Source organism: Poromitra crassiceps (assembly GCF_964638095.1).
Source record: "Poromitra crassiceps genome assembly, chromosome: 5".
In the NCBI taxonomy this organism is placed as follows: Eukaryota; Metazoa; Chordata; class Actinopteri; order Beryciformes; family Melamphaidae; genus Poromitra; species Poromitra crassiceps.
In genome coordinates, this window is record NC_139642.1 from 56,949,826 (window position 1) to 56,968,879 (window position 19,054).

Sequence of the window (19,054 nt, forward strand, 5' to 3'; positions counted from 1 at the left end):
CTGCAGTAAAGTATTTCTATTGTATAGAATCCTTCGTTAAAGAGTATAGTGAATGCAATCTAAACCTTTTTAACAAAATTTAGCATTTGACTTTTTGTGGACACTTTTATCTCGACTTGTGTGCTGCCTCCATGGGAATCAAACCACACTGCCTGTGTTATTGCCATGCTGGACATATTAAGCTATTCAGAACCAGATTCTTCTGTTTTGTGCAGTTACAAACTTCTAAAAGAAAATATGTTTGACCTTGTATTGCACGTACAGAGAATGAAAGAGCAGAAGCCATGTGCTTTGGGACTCCACTGTGCTCTGTGTGAACAGGAGCTCCTTCCCATGGCTGAAGGTAACTCCTCAGCAATCCTTGCAATGTTGCAGGTTGGATCCACCATAGAGACACTGCAGGGCGCCTTATCATCCAGAAACCCCCCCCAAATCCTGGCGTTCTCCTATGTCACGTGTTGCACACAAAGATCATATACACGGAAGATGAACACTCCAACTTACTTCCTTGACAGCTAGATCCACATTTTTCTTCTCGCCAATTCTCAATGGCTTCCTTGTTTTGCTCGGGAGTACAAAAAAACTTTAATTGGCTATTTATTTTTTTACATTTGTTGTCTGCGCAGCCCACCACACAACAGCTTTTAGCTATGTTTAATTCAAGGAAAATGACACTGGTGTATGGAAGTGAATGTAGCTCTTTCCCCCATGATGGGCGTGGCCTATTTCATGCAGTGTCTCTATGTGAAGCATGTCGTTTATGTTACACATCAGTTATAATGGATCCACAATGTGAAGCATGTCGTTTCTCAATGTAAGTGTGCTTGATATTTTAATTCCACTGACGTGCAAATTCATTTTCAGGTGTTTTGCGAAGTGCTGTGTGTGAGATTGAACATCTAGCCTGCCTGAGAAAAGGCGGATGTTGGCCTGTAGCGACCGCAACATGCCATTGCCAATGTGTATCGCAGCAGCCATCATTTTTAAACAACTCCACTTTACTGCTGGTGATCCAAAGTATCTCATCTCTTCAGGCCCTAAGGGATACTCTGCAACCTTATAGTGACAGTTTCACTGGTGAGTCCACAGCTATTTTGTTGCGAAAAGTTATAAAAATAATCCGTTTTTAGGCAGTTTTTTTTAATCCTATGTTGATCTTCTAAGTCCTTTTGATCTTCACATTGCTTCATCATAGCAGTTTTCCAACTTAAAAAACAAACCAAAAACATCCTCTGTTCCTACAATTTACAATGTATACATATACCTTGACATTTGACCTTATTCTGTTATTTTCTCTGTTAGGGATTTATCACTTTGTGGTCCCCATGTAGACATTTCAATTAACCAAAAACAACTTTCGATATTCAATTGGGACCTATAGCAACAAGCTAGCCCATGAGCTTGAAACCAAAGTCATTTTTTAAAGTTTAGCTGTGAAATACAATACAATCCTTGATGTATTAATCACAAAGAGAATTTAATATATTCACTAATATGAACTTGTTGGGCCTATAGAGTACCTGCAGGTCTGGAAGAACTGGACGTTAGCACTTACAAGCTATACAGGGGTTTTGGTTAAATGCTTGAAATAAGGTCTACAGTGGTTAACAAAAGTTTATGAAACAGCAAAGTTTGTGTTCAGCAAGATCATCTTCACAAATGAGGACCACTTTTTTTTTTACACGATTTAGCTAACAGCTAATAACATTAACGTTTAGTTGTATGGGTTTAACCAACTATTGTATTGGTATGCTGATTGGTCTGAAAGCTTACTATTGTTGAAAAGAAGAGAAAAATGTGTCAAAAAGGTATTTTAAATTCTTACAATGGTGGGCGCCATGTTGAAATGACGTGCTGGGAGCAACTGGGGGTTGAGAAATCATACCCAAGTTTGCGAGTAGGAACTCCCAGTTAACGTGGCATTTTATTTTATTTTTGCTAGTAGCAACTGGCAATTTGCCACTTGCCAGTTATAAACTGCATAAGCTGCATTTGATGTTCTTGATCATTCTCTACTGGTTGAGAAACTTAAATGTTATGGTTTTAATTCTTCTGCTTTAAAGTGGATATTAAGTTATTTGTCCTCCAGATCACAGAAGGTGTATCTAAATGGCAGCCTGTCTAGTAGCAGAGGTCTAGAGTGTGGTGTTCCGCAGGGAAGTTGCCTCGGACCTTTGCTCTTCTCAGTTTTTACTAATGACCTATCCTGGATAACAAAATGTGCCACAACAGTTCTTTATGCCGATGATTCAACATTGTATTACGCTGCACCATCATGTGATGTACTTAATGAAGTCTTGAGCAAAGAACTAAAAGTTGTGCATGACTGGGTAGTATGTAACAGACTTGTCCTTAACATCTCCAAGACTAAATGTATTGTGCTGGGAACAAGGCACAGGTTGTCTACAAGCCCAAAGCTTGATTTAAACTTGTGTAATTCGGCAGTTCAACAAGTTGAAAGTACTAAACTCCTTGGAGTAATGCTGGATTCCACTCTGTCTTGGTCTCACCACATCAATTATATTGTTTCAAAAATGGGAAGAGCTATTGGTGTTTCCAGAAAATGTGTTACTTTTGTTGCCCGTCCCCTTTTATGTCAGATAGTTCAAAGTTGAGTTTTATGTCATCTTAACTACTGCTCTATGGTGTGGTCATCTGCTGCAAGTGGTGACCTTAGGAAGCTCCAGGTGGTCCAGAACAGGGCAGCACGGCTGGTCCTGGGCTGCCCACTAAGGTCTAATGTGAGCCGTATGCATGCCTGCCTCTCCTGGCTTACAGTTGAGAATAGGTTGTCTTTCAATTCACTTGTGATGTTTAAGTCAGTCATGAGCAGTAAAACTCCAGTTTTTATACATCAACAGATAATCTTTAGTAATACTGTGCATGACCATTACACAAGAGGATCCAGCAATGGGCAGCTTGTATTACCGTCTCCGAAAAACAATGCTTTAAGGAGATCTTTTATTTTTAGATCATTGACACTTTGGAATAACCTGCCTCTAAACCTGTGTTGCATTTACAGTAAATTAACATTTAAAAAGAATCTTAAAGTTTATTTAACACTGTAAAGTATCTGTATTTGTTTTTGTTTTCTGTTTCTTTTTTTTCGATGTAATTTTTAGCTATCTTATTTGTTCATTATGTATTTTGTGTTGAGTACTGACATTTAATAATTTTACATTTGCAATTGTACTAATTTGTTTGTATGTTTGGACCCCAGGAAGACTAGCTGGTTGCTATGGCACCAGCTAATGGGGATCCTTAATAAAATCAAATCAAATCAAATCAAACGAACGCAGCATTAATACTTTAATTCTTTTCACATTGCTGTTGTTGCCTACTGTACTGTAGGTTGTCAGAATTACCTGATGAGTTCAGTATCTATATTCTCATCCATACAGCATATAATGGCATCTGGAACGCTGAAGAGTCCTCTATCACCAGGTTTCTGCAGTGCAGAGTCTGTTCGTCTCAGAGCCCAGCTCTGTCTGCAGCTTTCATTGCAGCTGACATCCAGTATCTTCGAGACCCGGCTCAAGATCAGGTAAACCATCAATGCAAACCACTACTTACTTACTTTAGTTTCCTTTAGTGTTCTCATTATGATAAGAATAGTGTTTTGTTACTATGTGAAAGGAAAATATGAAGTACTAGGCATCTCGCGCGCCCGATTCCTAGGCTCGCCTGTTGCGCAGGCTCGCTCGCTGAGCTGGCCCTGCAGCCCGCATACGCAGCTCGACCGCTGCGCGGCCTCGCCTGCTCTGATAACATCACTCACTGATGACATCACAATGATGTCACAATGTCTATGATCACTGATGATGTCACAATGCCTATGACATCAACGTCTAGGACATCATCAGTGATGTCATAAGATGATTATGTTCTTATGACATCAGTGCCTATGACATCATCAGTGATGTCGTAAGATGATTTTGCACTTATTTTCTTAGTTTTTTTAGTTTTTTTGAACTATTGAAACAAATGTACTTTCCTGGCCAAATGATCCAGATGAGGGATGCCATGATTGGCTATATATCCTAGTTATGTTATAGGTTTTATAGGCTTAATTACAGTATGGTTCAAAAAGTTGATTTGACGGTACAGTAGTTAGCTCTGATTATAACAAATGGGACATGAGTGTCTCTGTGAGACGCAGGCTGGTTCATCTCCTTTGACCTTTGCTGGGAAACCTTGGTGATAATGAGTGGACTGTGCCCTCATTGCAAAGTCCTGGCCATAAAAACATGTTTCAAACTGATACAAAGCAGATTGTGGGAGCAGGAGCAGACAGCTTGACCCAGAGCTGACTCCCTTTCAGTTGACATTCATGGGAAGATGTTCTTAGTTTGGGGGGTACTCAGTCTGTGCATTATTGGTGGATGGGACACTGTCACAAATTGTAAAGTGGATGCTGTTCTCAGTGTGACAGTGTTACATTGTGGCCTCCATCAGTGCAAAGCAACTGTGACAAACGCAAAAGATAACTTAACTTGATGATAGTGCTATACAGTATAGCCTCAGTGTTTTGGTCATCTGGATGACATTCACCAAACCCACCAAACAGATGCACATCTCTGCCCCACTTCTGAGGAGTTTGGGACGACACACTGTGTGGTCCACACATCGCTGTCTTTTGTACACTTGCATCGGGCGTTCCAAGTTCCTTGTGTGTTCAACTGTGACTTTGCCAGACACCGTTATTGCACTTAAACCTTTGGAGTCTGTCTGGGTGCAATTAGGCCCACCAGACATCTAAACTCCAATCTGTATGAAGCCACATGACCAGACTACAACACTCTTCTTGGCGTGGGGCATGACACCCTCCCAACAAGTTTACTGGCATCATCAACCATTATGATTTTGACCTGTTAATGTGACCCGTCATTGTTGTTATACGCGTTCCCCCCCAACGTCTGCCAGTTTTTCGTCTGTGCCAAAACATGTCACCCCTCATCCTCCTAACACCCGCTTTTGTTGCCCCTTCAAATCTTTACGTGTGAATGGGCCATCCTAATGTTATAGTTCATAATCATTTCCAGATTATAGGAAGGCCTGCAGACACCATGTGTGTGTTTTAATACGCTTTGTTATAGCACACATGAGATTTTGAGGCTGGCAAGCTATAGTGACCTCTAATAAAAGACAGTTGTCATGCCTGAGTGGATATTAAACCTGATTATTTTCATCTGAACGATTTCTTTGTATTACACGATGAATTATGTTCTGTAGCTCTAGTTTGACAGTTTCATAATTGGATCCTTTGATGTGAAATTTAAACGTTTGTCTATTCATCATGAGGAAGTTATTCCGTCTTGTATTAGATGGCTCGCAATTCAACTAAAGATGTTTAGAAATAACTGTAATTTAGGTCATAAATTTCTGCAGTTACATTAAGGGTTGTGTTCCCATTTAGGCCCTGGATAATATATAGTACATGCCATATTAAAACCATTCACAGTCATTACTAGGCAGTCATATCTTGGCTTTGCTCATTGATAACATAAAACTGAAAATTTGGCAGAAACCTACATGCTAGCTCGTTGCTACACGCTGAAAATGGCAAGTTGCATTGTTGATAACTATTTTCAAAGGGCACTGCCGCTAAGCGCCGCCCATCGCAATTCCAGAATGGTGACCAGACTCCTCTCACGGAAGGGAGGGGAGGCTGGCCAGCGGGCCTACCCACCCGCAGACACAGCCAATCGTGCCTGTATGGACGCTCGACCAAGCCGGGGGTAACACGGGGGCGCGAACCCTGCGACCCTCATGTTGGTAGGCAGTAGGGATGGGCATCGAATTTCGAATTTTCGAATAATCGTTGTTATTATCAAGGTCGACTTTTATTATTGAAATTCGAAATTCGAAAAAAAAAAAAAAAAAAAAAAAAAATTTTGAGTGAAATGTTGCATTGTCTCCCCTGATTCTAAGTATAGTCAAATCGCTTGGTTTGAGCAAGTAAAACAATTTTTATAAGCATTTTAAGCAAGGTTTATGGAAAAATGAATGGCGGATGAAATCCCATGAAGAGGGAGAGGGGGTGACTTTGGCACCCCTTTGGCACTCAGACCTGAGCCTACTAAATATTTAATGAACCACTCATGATTGTCAAAACTGTTTTTTATTTTCGAAAATGTCAATGTCATGTAACATGTTCTTTACTTCAGTGGTGCAATGCTTGTTTGAGCTAAAAATCCACAGCAGAAGCTTTTTATATTAATTAATAAAGCCGTAGACTTAGAATCAGGGGAGACAATGCAACATTTCACTCACAAAAAAAAAAAAAATTACATTTTTATTTTTATTTTCGAATTTCGAATTAAATTCGAATTTGGCCAGCGAATTTCGAATAGTGTTTTTGCTAGAAATGCCCATCCCTAGTAGGCAGGGAATCTACTGCTACACTACCCTGACGGAACCTAGGACTCTTTTAAGCCACTTTTAAACCGAATGTAATGTACTGATGAGCAATCTTTTATTGAAAAGCGCTATATAAATCCAATCAATTATTATGATTATATTATTATTTTAAAAACATCCCTGTTTTTTCTAACAGGAATAATATGGCTGGGGGTAGCGTAAAGGTTAGAGAAGGTGTAAATGTATGTAATTGTATGAATATGAATTTGGGTGGTGCCGAAAAAGCATGTGTGCTTAGTGAAACCCATCCCTGGATAAATAATGGTTAAAAAAACACTTTCTCAACACTGGTATTGATTGAGGGACAGCACAATAAGAGGGAGACGTGGCCACTGATGAAGCTGATGAGCCACTGATGAAGCTGATGAGCTACTGATGAAGCTGTGCTGTTTAGGGATTCATAAGAAGATCAGAAAGTTCTAAATATTTACGGTACTCTTATATTTTTTCAATGGAAAACTGATACACAGCGCTTGTGCCTTATAACAAAAGTATCTCAATTGAATATATCCTGTTAGGAAATAAACAGCGAGTATTTGAGCACTGTTGTACTTAAGGTGACTAGCTAATGGAATTGATTTCTTTCAGCGTATGTGATCTTTGAGCGGATCATCTTGTAGTAGTAGATTCGGAGCCCCTTGGATAATAAACTCAGATTTATTTCAGAGTCTATGTGATTTGATAAGTCGACTAATCTTGATATAGACGTCCGTTGTTTGGGCTCATCTTCGCGTGCTTACACCGTAAGCTGGCTAATGCTATAAGTGTGATTGTGATAAGGAGAGCAGTTAGCCATTTCTGCAACCTTACCTCCTCATGGTAGAACACTGACATAGATAAGAAATTGTGATCCATTAAACTATTAAACTGCTTTGTTCAGTATATGTTTCTTTTTATTGTGCAGTGTAGTTGTAAATATGTTTTTCTCTATTTCTCTATTTACGTCCAATGTGGTGTGTGTGTGTGTGTGTGTGCGCGTGTATGTATGTATGCGTGCTCATTAGGGGTGTGCTGTATCGTTATCAATATATCATCACATTTCATATTCATATCGTCAAAAATGTGTGATAATGGCTTATGTAAAGCACTTATTTTGTGGCAATTGTATGTTCTTGAAATTAATACAATATTTTTCATGTATTTTGTCAAATCCTCAAGAATATCGTTCTGGCAGAAATACCCTGAAATATCGTGATATTATTTTGGGGCCATATCGCCCACCCCTAGTACTCACGTGTATGTGTGAAATGGCAATTCATGCAAGGTTGTCACTGTCAGTTATATCAGTTCAAGCACTCTTGCATTGATTTTGTTTCCCTAATACTAGGCATGGAAACAGGAAGATATAATTACCTCGCCCCGTTTTGTTTGTCCATTTTGTAATTTCTTTATTGATTGTTTTAAATAGCTGTGATATTATCCTTCTTTCAATCAATACAATTGATCTTCTCTTATGCGATATGTTTTAAGAGGTTTCACTCTGCGGAATTAACGACGTGATAACACTGACTGATCCACGCTACACAGAAGATTAAATGAGAGTAAGCATTAATTTATAACCTAAAATATATATGTATGTATACACACACACACACACACACACACACACACACACACACACACACACCACCACACACACACACTCTGCCAATGCTAGCACCATATTAGGAAGGCAGGTTTGTCTCCAAGGGTCATTGTCATGCCAGAAGTTCAAGACTACCTTGATATTAATGGATCCCTGTGATTGGGACATCAGAGTACTTCACAGAAGGATCTGGTGGACCTGATGGTCATTGCTTTTGAAGATGTGAGCATATGCTGGCCAGACACTCTAATGTGACCGCTTCAAGACAAATCATACAATGAAAGAGCATTGCATAGTTTATTTTCCTGAGATCTTCACATTGAAATGAGGCCATCGTGGATAGCTCTAAAACTTGACAGCTAGATTAGTTAGGCCTTTGTATCAAACCTCCTTTCATTGCCTACCTGCTCTTAGTCGCCCATATATTTCACTGAGCTGCATAGATTTTATACCTAAAATGATGGTATCTCGTAAATCTGTCTTGGTGAAACATTTGCTTCTCATTTGGAAACGGCGTTTGGGTTCGACTTGAGGTTTTTGCTGAAGATGACCTCTCCAGTTTAAGCAGCGTTGCATTAGCTTGGTATGCTCCGGGGAATAAAGTGGGTCCGTCTCCTTTAGGAGGATGTACTGAAATAGCGGGGGAAAAGCTCCGTGTTAGCCTTCCTGAGCTGCAGACCTGTCTACTGTTGAGGAGGGAGCAGGTGGAGAGATCATGGAAAAGCACTTTAAAGGCGTCCTCTATCTGCCGTTAGGTGCTAAATTACCCAGGTGCCAGAAGGTCTGGCTTGGCTGTGAAGATAGCCGGAGTCCTGGCAGGTTATCGGAGCAGAATGTACACTCTTAGCTTTCAGGCCCATCCCCGTGCTGAGCCTATCTGTAAATCACATGGGCATCCGCCTGCCTCGAGAGAGCCAAAGAGTTGAAGAGGTGATTTGTGAATATGACAGATTGCATCAGTGCCCGCGGACGCCGGTTGATTTTGTTGCATGGAATGAAATGTCTTGATCAAAGGGACAGAGAGCAGTTTGAAGGCACGTTGCTGGGAGGCGAGTGCGTCAGCATGAATATTCAGTAGACATGTCGGCCTCGTGCGGCATTTGTCTGGAGAAACGTCACTTTTGATGTCTTAAGCTCAGTTCACACCAATGATTTGGCAACGCAACGAGTTGAGACTTGCGACTGCCTGCAATGCTCTGCAACTCTGGCTAGTGGCTACTTTTAAAAACGGCTGGAGTCCAGATGAGACGGGTATCGTATGTTTCAGGCCCGCTGCAACTTTGTTCTAGAACATTTCCGTTGCGTTGCGAATCATTGGTGTGAACTGGGCTTTATGATAAACCAGAAAAAAAAATCTGTATTTTTCCTCTCCAATTGTACTCGACCAATTCCCCCTTACTGTCCCGGTCGTTGTTCGACCCCCTCTGTTGATCTGAGGAGAGTTGTAGACTAGCACATGCTTCCTCTGATACATGTGCAGTGACAGGGACACCGGCAGGATGTAGCGCGTGGGAGAATCACTCGCTATTCCCCCCAGTTCACCCCCCCCCCCCCCCCCCTCCGACCGACCGACCAACCGACCGACCAGAGGAGGCACTAGTGCAGCAGCCAGAGCATATACCCTTAATCCGGCTTCCCCCCCTGCAGACATGGCCAATTGTGCCTGGATGGACGCCCGACCAAGCCGGAGGTCACACAGGAGCTCGAACCTGCAGCCCTCGTGTTGGTAGTGCACAGGGAATCTATCGCTACCCGGATGCCTATAAACCTGAAAAAAAAAGTCAACGTTAGGAGGAGTACAGTAATGATCCCTAGGCTGAAGTCATTGAAAGCTGCTACTGCACACACTCGGCAGATGTGGGGAAACTCCCTCGGATACGCTTAAACACTCCCACGTTTGGGAATCCTTCTGCAAATATTTCAACAGATCAAGCATGTAACGTCTCACTCATCTCCCTCCAAACGCGCTGCTTTTCTCTCCCGAAGATGATGGATTACATGTCTTTTGACACAAGGTGTGGGTGAAAGGTGAGGTGTAAAAGCTGGAGCGTAACCCTTTAAATGTCATGTCAGAAAGCCAAGTCAGAATTGGGGGCTTAAACGTATGCAGGGGAATGTGTTTGGAGATGGGAGGAGTGATGGCGCGGTTGCCGTTGGTGGTCCGGACCTGTGTAAATATTGTTAAGTGCCGAGACGCTGGTGTGTCAAAACACATCCACGGCTTCAAGAGGGGCCGCTAATGAATGCGGAGCCCATAAGAAACGCACCTAGTGGATTGTTTATGCAAATGCGTAGGCTGCTTTGGTACTGGACAGTGCATTGGTACTGGACAGTGCATTGTCCCTTTCTGGCTGCAATACCATAAAACCATCAAATGTACAGGTAAAGCACACACAAAAAACTAGTTCTCACAACGTACATCACCCTATATATCCCTCCACTTCCAATTAGCTGACACTTAACACATCCACACAAACACATGGCTGCGTGGAGGAAAATCCCAGGCGCGTAACGATGGGAAAGTTCTTTGTCCGTGCCTCTTAGCGGAATCCATAGGTGCTGACAGACAAGACTATTTAAGAACAGGAGCTCTTCAAATCAAACAAGACACACACTCACTCTGGCTCTCTGTGGCAACATACCCGCGAGCCTGCCCTGACTCATCACACGTTCAAAGCTGGCTGGCACACCTCGTCGTGGGAATGGCACCTCTGAACCCATCTCTGTTTGAACAGGTTGATTCCACTTTCCCTGCGCTTTGCATTCGCCATTCAGCCGCCTTTCCCATTCATAATGAACGCCAGCTGAATGCACAGGCCCAAGCTTCAAAATGTGTTACCAAGTGTTGAATACAAGTTGTATGAGTTCAATATGTGTTACCAAGTGTTGAATACAAGTTGTATGAGTTCAATATGTGTTACCAAGTGTTGATTACAAGTCGTAGGAGTTCAATATGTGTTACCAAGTGTTGAATACAAGTCGTAGGAGTTCAATATGTGTTACCAAGTGTTGAATACAAGTCGTAGGAGTTCAATATGTGTTACCAAGTGTTGAATACAAGTTGTATGAGTTCAATATGTGTTACCAAGTGTTGATTACAAGTCGTAGGAGTTCAATATGTGTTACCAAGTGTTGATTACAAGTCGTAGGAGTTCAATATGTGTTACCAAGTGTTGATTACAAGTCGTAGGAGTTCAATATGTGTTACCAAGTGTTGAATACAAGTCGTATGAGTTCAATATGTTACCAAGTGTTGAATACAAGTCGTATGAGTTCAATATGTGTTACCAAGTGTTGAATACAAGTCGTAGGAGTTCAATATGTGTTACCAAGTGTTGAATACAAGTCGTAGGAGTTCAATATGTGTTACCAAGTGTTGAATACAAGTGGTATGAGTTCAATATGTTACCAAGTGTTGAATACATGTCGTATGAGTTCACTATGTGTTACCAAGTGTTGAATACAAGTGATATGAGTTCAATATGTTACCAAGTGTTGAATACAAGTCGTATGAGTTCAATATGTGTTACCAAGTGTTGAATACAAGTTGTATGAGTTCAATATGTGTTACCAAGTGTTGAATACAATTCGTATGAGTTCAATATGTGTTACCAAGTGTTGAATACAAGTCGTATGAGTTCAATATGTGTTACCAAGTGTTGAATACAAGTCGTATGTGTTCAATATGTTACCAAAGTTCAAAGGACAAGCTACCAACGGAGGCGGTCGCATTTTCTCCTCGTCTCCCTCTCCAACTCCCTTCCCCTCTCCCCCTCATCCCTCTGCTTCTGCTACCCGGAGCCAATCTTGCATTTGTCTCTTCGAAACTACAAATATGGATTATATGGCTGGTCTCTCGAAACGAAATCGATAAAATTATTGTGGGGTCCGGGGAACCCCCCCCTCTGCCCAGACGGGACTTCACCGCGGGATACGGGAAGACAGCAGTCATTGACCCTAGGCTGCACGTCATGATAAACGAGATGAGCGGGGCAGTGAGTACTTGGACTATTGCGATTTCTGATCTGAATCGTAAAAATTGATTACTTCTTGAAGATATCACTGCCACTGCGCCGAAGTGTTTAAAACCAAGGATCAGGACTGACTCGTGTGAGGAATGTTGTTGATCCTACACCCACCGGGGAAAACCAAAACAACGTATTTAATCTGGCCACCTGCTAAGCCGTCAAGGACACTAGCAGCAAAACTCTCCTGAAGCCTTGAGTGCAACCTGCGTCTCCAACGTCACCCCGCCCCGACATCTGACGCCTGAACTCTGGACTAAATTGCCATCTCCACAGCAACGCTGTGTTTAGCCGGTGGAGGCTTAGACCTTACACACACACACAAACACTCATGGACCCTTAGGACTATAGGCCAACACACGGTCACGCACGCACTCCCCCAACCCCCCGCCCCCCTCCCCTAAACCCCACCCCCCGCCTCCAGCAACTTCCCCCCGCTTTGCAACCCCCCCCCCACCCCCCCTTCCCTCCCACGATGAACCAAACCGGCGCTGTAATGGCAGCCTCCCTGGTGTCGTGGTGTGGGTTGTCTTTGCTGGTAACCCTGTACATTTACAACAAATGTATCTGTATTGTATAATATTGAAGTGTGCCTTTATTACTTTTTCTAACTAGTAATAATGTGAATTCTGAGTTATTTATATGCTTTGTCCAATCCAAATTGCTGGCGCTGTTCAATGGCGACCCGGTTTTGCTCTCCGACTCTGAGAGCGAACCAAGCAGAATTTCGCTCGTGATACTTGTACCATGAAGTGACAATAAAGTTAATCTCAATCTCAATCTCAATCTCAAGTTACCAAGTGTTGAATACAAGTCGTATGAGTTCACTATGTGTTACCAAGTGTTGATAATAATAACTTGATATGTGTGTGCGCATAGACGAGCCTACCACTTGTGTTATGTAGTAGTATGAGTGAATCCAGTTTTGTTGTGGACAGCCTGGTAGCTTGACTCAGAGATGATGGCGGAGGCGAGGACAGACCGGCATGATTTTTCTTTTCTGTCCGTGTTTTCAACATCCCTCAAACATTTGGCTGGCAGCTGGCATGCTTCTCACTAGCAGCACTGCCAGCAGCACAGACTTAGATGAGAAGGAAAACGTGAAAAGTAACAGAATTTGTCACATTCTTCTGCTAAAATAGGGCATATAGATAAAGAGCGCACAGTAGAGTGATAGCTGATGAAAATCAAATACCTCTCTGAGCTAATATACACACCGGTATTAGTCTTTTGAATGCAATCCAATTTTTATATCCAGGTGCTGTCAGTCATCACTTACAAAAGGATTATGCGTGTGCTGTGTAACCACACATTGGTCATAAAAGCATAAATCAGGATCACACGAGGGTTAGACTAATAACCGGCGAGCTGATGTATTGGTTCGCCAATATTGGCGTTTTATCAAATAGCAAATATTGTCTTGTTTCAGAGGCATTTCCACCCAGGCAACAATAACCTTCGAGGGAAAACGATCAATCCTTGTCATTTCATGAGCATAAAAATCTTTCTCGATCAGACCTTTCCTACAGACACAGTTGGCCATGTCTACGGGTGGGAAGCCGGTGGGGTTACAGACAGTATGAGTCCTGGTCGCTGTACTCGTGCCTCCTCTGGTCTGGCCTGTTCGGGGGGGGGGGGGGACCTGGGGCAGTAGCGTGTTCCTCCCACACGCTCGTAATGTCAATCAAAGGAAGTAAGCCATTTAGCTTCCAGTGTGCGGATTTCCCTCCTTTTGAGCTTCGATATAAAAAAACCCACGTCACCGCACGTCTTTGTGCTGTGGTCCTTGAGACAGTTGGGAGTTGGCACGGCTCAGTGTTTTAACGATGCAGGTGTCGTCCTCTAGAGACTCTCTCTCTCTCTGGCTGCTGCTGCTCGTCCAATAGGGATTCAGTCACGCATCGGTGTGCCCCCTCCCTCTCTACACCCCCTGTTCGTGTCAGAGGACAAAGGCCAGGGGCGTCCCCCACAATACATAGCCGCCGGGGCCACCGGGACAACACCTCTAAAGCAAACACGTTTACCCACTCTTTATAATACCAGCCTTTGTCCCGTCCAATCCTCCACCCTGGTGCCTTGCAGCTCCGCAACAGGTGCCTCTTCAACTTGCTTTTCTCACTCATTGTTTCCTCCTGCTTCCAAAGCCTGTCTCTTTTTATATCTGCCCTCCTATAAGCAGACTTTGTAGCTGACTTTTTTCTAAATATACTTAACAAAGCTGCACCCTTTGATTTTGTTGCTGCGCTGAAAGCACGGCTTAGCAAGAGTGCGTGCGTGCGTGTGTGTGTGCTGCTTTTATGAAAGACCACATGGTGCTTATTGTGAAAAACGACACTGCTCCATCTCTGCCCTGTGTTTTCCTCCTGAAAGTGATGTGGGGGAGAGAAATGTCATTTGGGTGTGATCAAAATCATTTGAATTTTAAATGTTTTTAAGCACCCGCACTACACTTATTCGCCATGCTTGTCTTTAGGAGAAGGATGTACTGTAAGGAACATGTGTAATCTGGTCAGCTTTCACATTACAACATTTCTTCCGCGCTCGGGAACCGAACAGAGTGCACTTGCGTCTTCAACTGTGCCTGGAGTGTATCCTCGCCCGTGTGTTGTCTATGTGATTCGGAACGGTTGGCGTTCACATTCGCAAGTGTTCAGTTCCCGGGCAAGTCAAAGAGTTCCCCAGACCACCTTTTCAAGTGGATCCTGTGTCAAGGTTCCCCCGTTGCGTGCCCGGGCACGGAACTCAACGCAATGTTCACACTCATCAAACGTTCAGAAAACAGACAAACAGACACAAACAAACAAACAGATTCATTATATTGACATTATTCAAATCATTATGAAGCCACATCTTTCCTCATTGCAAACCACTGCATCAAACTCAATTCCTCTGCCCACCTGCCTCTTGATACAAGTGCGTGGTTGGCTGAATTATCTTGGCAGAATTGGCATTTCTCTATATCCTGTACTGGAGAAGGATGCTTTGGTCTCCTGCTGTATCTAGGCTAGGGATGTCAATTTTCGGTTAATTTCACTTTCGATTAACCGACGCTAATAATCGATTAACCTATCGGTTAATTCATAATTTTTTTTTTTTTTTTTTTTTTTTTTTTTTTTTTTTGGTCTATTTACTCAATGAGCTCATGCCCAAACAAGGCGTGTCTATTTAGATGCTGAAATGTTAATGCTTTTTGTGTATTCTAACACAAAAAGCATTAACATTTCAGCATCTAAATAGACACGCCTTGTTTGGGCATGAGCTCATTGAGTAAATAGACAAAAAAAAAAAAAAAAAAAAATGAACTGATAGACCGACAGCAATAACCGAACAACGGCGTTAGCGACGGTTAATCGATTAACGGTTAACCGTTGACATCCCTAATCTACGCTGTGTTTATCATAGTATTTTCTGATTTAATAGGATCAACCCAACTATAATCTGACCTATTAGTGACCATATGAATGTCAACTATTGCCTCATAGTACTCCCAGCTACAACATGACATAATACAACATTTAATTACGCACACGCTCGAGTCCTATAGGGTGGAGACTCTGGAGATGATGCGCCATGGCTGCAGTTATGGAAATCGCGGGCTCCCAAAATCATGACTGACAGATAGACACGGACCACCCACCTAGGCGCCATCGGATCATACTACATCACAGTTGCTCGAGTGACATCACTGATGACATCACAACTGCCAGAGTGACATCACAGTTGACCAATCACAGTTGCTCGAGTGACATCACTGATGACATCACAACTGCCGGAGTGACATCACAGTTGGGCAAATCACAGTTGCTCAGTGACATCACTGATGACATCACAGTTGCTCGGGTGACATCACTGATGACATCACACTTGCGCAAATGACATCACTGATTACATCACTTCCATCACAAATCGAGACTGACAGACAGAGCCCACTTAGCCAATTTTGATTAAGAAGATAGATATATACCGTAAATTTCGGACTATAAGCCGCGGCTTTTTCCCCGTTTTTTGGCCCCTGCGGCTTATATAACGGTGCGGCTTATCTATGGATTTTTTCAGAAAAAAAAAAAAAATGAATTCTCTCTTCTTTAGCACTCTTTCTAACTACGGTATAAATCCACTTCTGTTTTAATTTCCTCTCTTGCCCTCTTTTCACCACACCGCGGACACTGTGTGCACTGTAAAAAAAACACAGGTGGTGTTGTGTTATGTTGTTTTGTTGAAATGTTAATAAATGGGAGCTTCCTCAAACAGCCATCTCTTTCCCGACAATCCCCTCTGTGCATGAACCCTTACATATGGTAATTAAACATTAAAACACAATTAAAAAAAAAAAAAAAAACATTAAAACACCCGCGGCTTATAGTCCGGTGCGGCTTATATATGTAACAAACAGGCAATTTTGCTGCTGCGGCTTATACTCCGGTGCGGCTTATAGTACGGAAATTACGGTAATTGTTAATGATAAAAGAAAGAACTTTTTTCATATATCCCACAATTGATAGTTTTACTCAGAAGTGTAACTCATGAGGCTTTATAAGGTATTATAAGTACATGATCATCGTTATCACAACATTTTACAATGTGCTATAATAAACCTATGGCTCATATTCATGAAACTCAGTGGCAACAGCGTTGGGTAGTGCAGACTCTGTGGTGCGCTAATGTGAGCTGATTGCTAAAGTGACTGTGGCGGTGGCTACCATTGCGGAGACAATTTACCGTGCCTGTAGTGGCCAAGGTGAAAGCCAATGCAAATCAATATGCAAATGAAGTGTTGTGCACACTCCTTATCATCACATCACAAGCACAATGAATCGCAAACTATATCAATTATGTCAGAAACGCAAAGAAAGTTATTTATAGTTATAAGAACTCATATTAAGAGAAGAGGTTGTCACAAAATCTATTAACCACGACCACCTCTTCACTGAAACACATTGACAAAACATAACTTTTAGAGAAATATATAATATATATATATATTTTTTTCTTTTTTTGTTATATATGTATAAGGAATTATTTAATGTAGATAATCAAGTTGGAACTTGCCAGAGCAAGTGGTATTTTTTGCACAGCGGAGTGCTTTTATGAAGCACTTAGGGGACATGCAAAAGATCAAAAGCGGACGGCAGCACCAAAATAGCACAGGCGATAAAACTGAGGTGGTAAAGCCTATTTGCGAATATGGAAAATGCTTACTGCCACGTTCTTACCCACTACCGCATCTTTAACCCTGCCTATGACTGTTATGAATATGGACCATAATGTGGAAAAACTCAAAGTAGCCTATACGAGGGATCAGCTGAGCAGCATTTTGGTAAACAAACCACGCCACTGGGTGGAAACGGTAACGAGACCCTATGGCAGGGATACTCAACTTTTGTGAAATGATAGAAGGCCAGGGGCCAGTTAATAAACAAACAATATAAATTTTTCTGTAGTGGATTGTAGGTGTCAGACGGAGTTTAGTCTGACAATGTTGTGCACACCGGATAGTTACTTAGGTTAAGTACATACATAAGGGCCTGGGTAGCGAGCGGACGGCGGTATTTGACAATTTAGCAGCTAAATCATAGATTATTGAAAGATATTCCATATTCCAGACTGAAATGCTATAACAGAAGTATTGGCCAGAATTACATGAACATTTAGACACTTATTCAGCGGGTATCTTGCATGTTGCGTTCAGGTGCACTGTAAAAAAAAAATATATATATACCGGTATATATATTTATTTTTGCAATTCCATCCCGGGCCACACAGGGGGCGCCCGCGGGCCGCCAGTTGAGTATCACTGCCCTATGGAGCCAGCCGTGAGACTCTCACTCTAGCCCCGGCTATGCTATTTACATTTTAAAAACTGTGACACTGTTCACCCAACTTTAACTAAACATGCATATATTATACATCAGACTCTTGAGCTACTTCTGCTCTCACTCAAAATGTCAAAATATAAGCGATGTCATGTATAGTTTTTGAGATATTATTATTATTAACGTTTGTTTGGCACAACTCATAATAGTTAACTGCCGCGGTCCCGTCACGCTGATTCCTCACATAGGCCTACCCCGTGGGATAACTAGTAGCAATCTCAACATGTAGGCTACTGTTTCATAACTAAACCAGTTTTAGATCATACATATTTGTAATGTGATTATAATGAATGAATAATATGAATAATGAATTTATGCTCACAATATCCTTATGATATCCTAACATGAACATCCAAGCAGCCTCCCCCCCCCCATATCACTACTCAGTTTTGTATCCTTCACTTCTCCGTTTCTCAAACTTTCCACAACAAACAAAAAATGCTGTTTGCTCTGCTCTAGTGACTGTACGTACAACTGGCAGAATGACGAGATGAAAGATGGCCCCCGAGATAAGAAAACATGTCAGTAACTGCTGCTTGCTTGATCCCTGCAGCGCCCGTGGAGCCATACATCAGCCGGTAGTGTCCTGTAGGCAGTAGAGGTGCAGCAGCAAATAACTTAGCGCAGCTAAAGCCACTGGATCATTACAGTGCAAACATGATTATTGACAGAAACACAAAGGGAGCTTTACAGGCGTCTCATGGCAGCTGTGTGACATGTCGGCCATACACAGACATGCAGGCTACAACCAGGGTGGGCAGGTGATGGTGTCAGACTCAGGCAGTAGAGGACCTAACCCCACCCCCCATTTCTATGCAGATTGTATTATTCTCGTCGCCCCCCCCCCCTTGCGTTCTTCTATCGTGACCCAGTTTTAGGGGGACAAAGCCCCTTGTGCACCCCTGTTGTGCTTCTAATGGCCGTGTCTCCACGCGGTCTGTGTATTTGTGTGTGCGTGCATCATGTGTATCCTGATTACAGCGCAGCCTAATTATCCCTGTTTCTGTGACACGAAGGTGTTGCAGACATGCTCTCTTTGCCTTTGCCCACCTCCTGTTTGATTCTTTAAGCCTTATTGCCCCTGACAACCTGCCCAGCCAGCAAGCAGATCATTCAGTCGTCCCGTTTGTCTTCTTACCCCTCGTGGACAG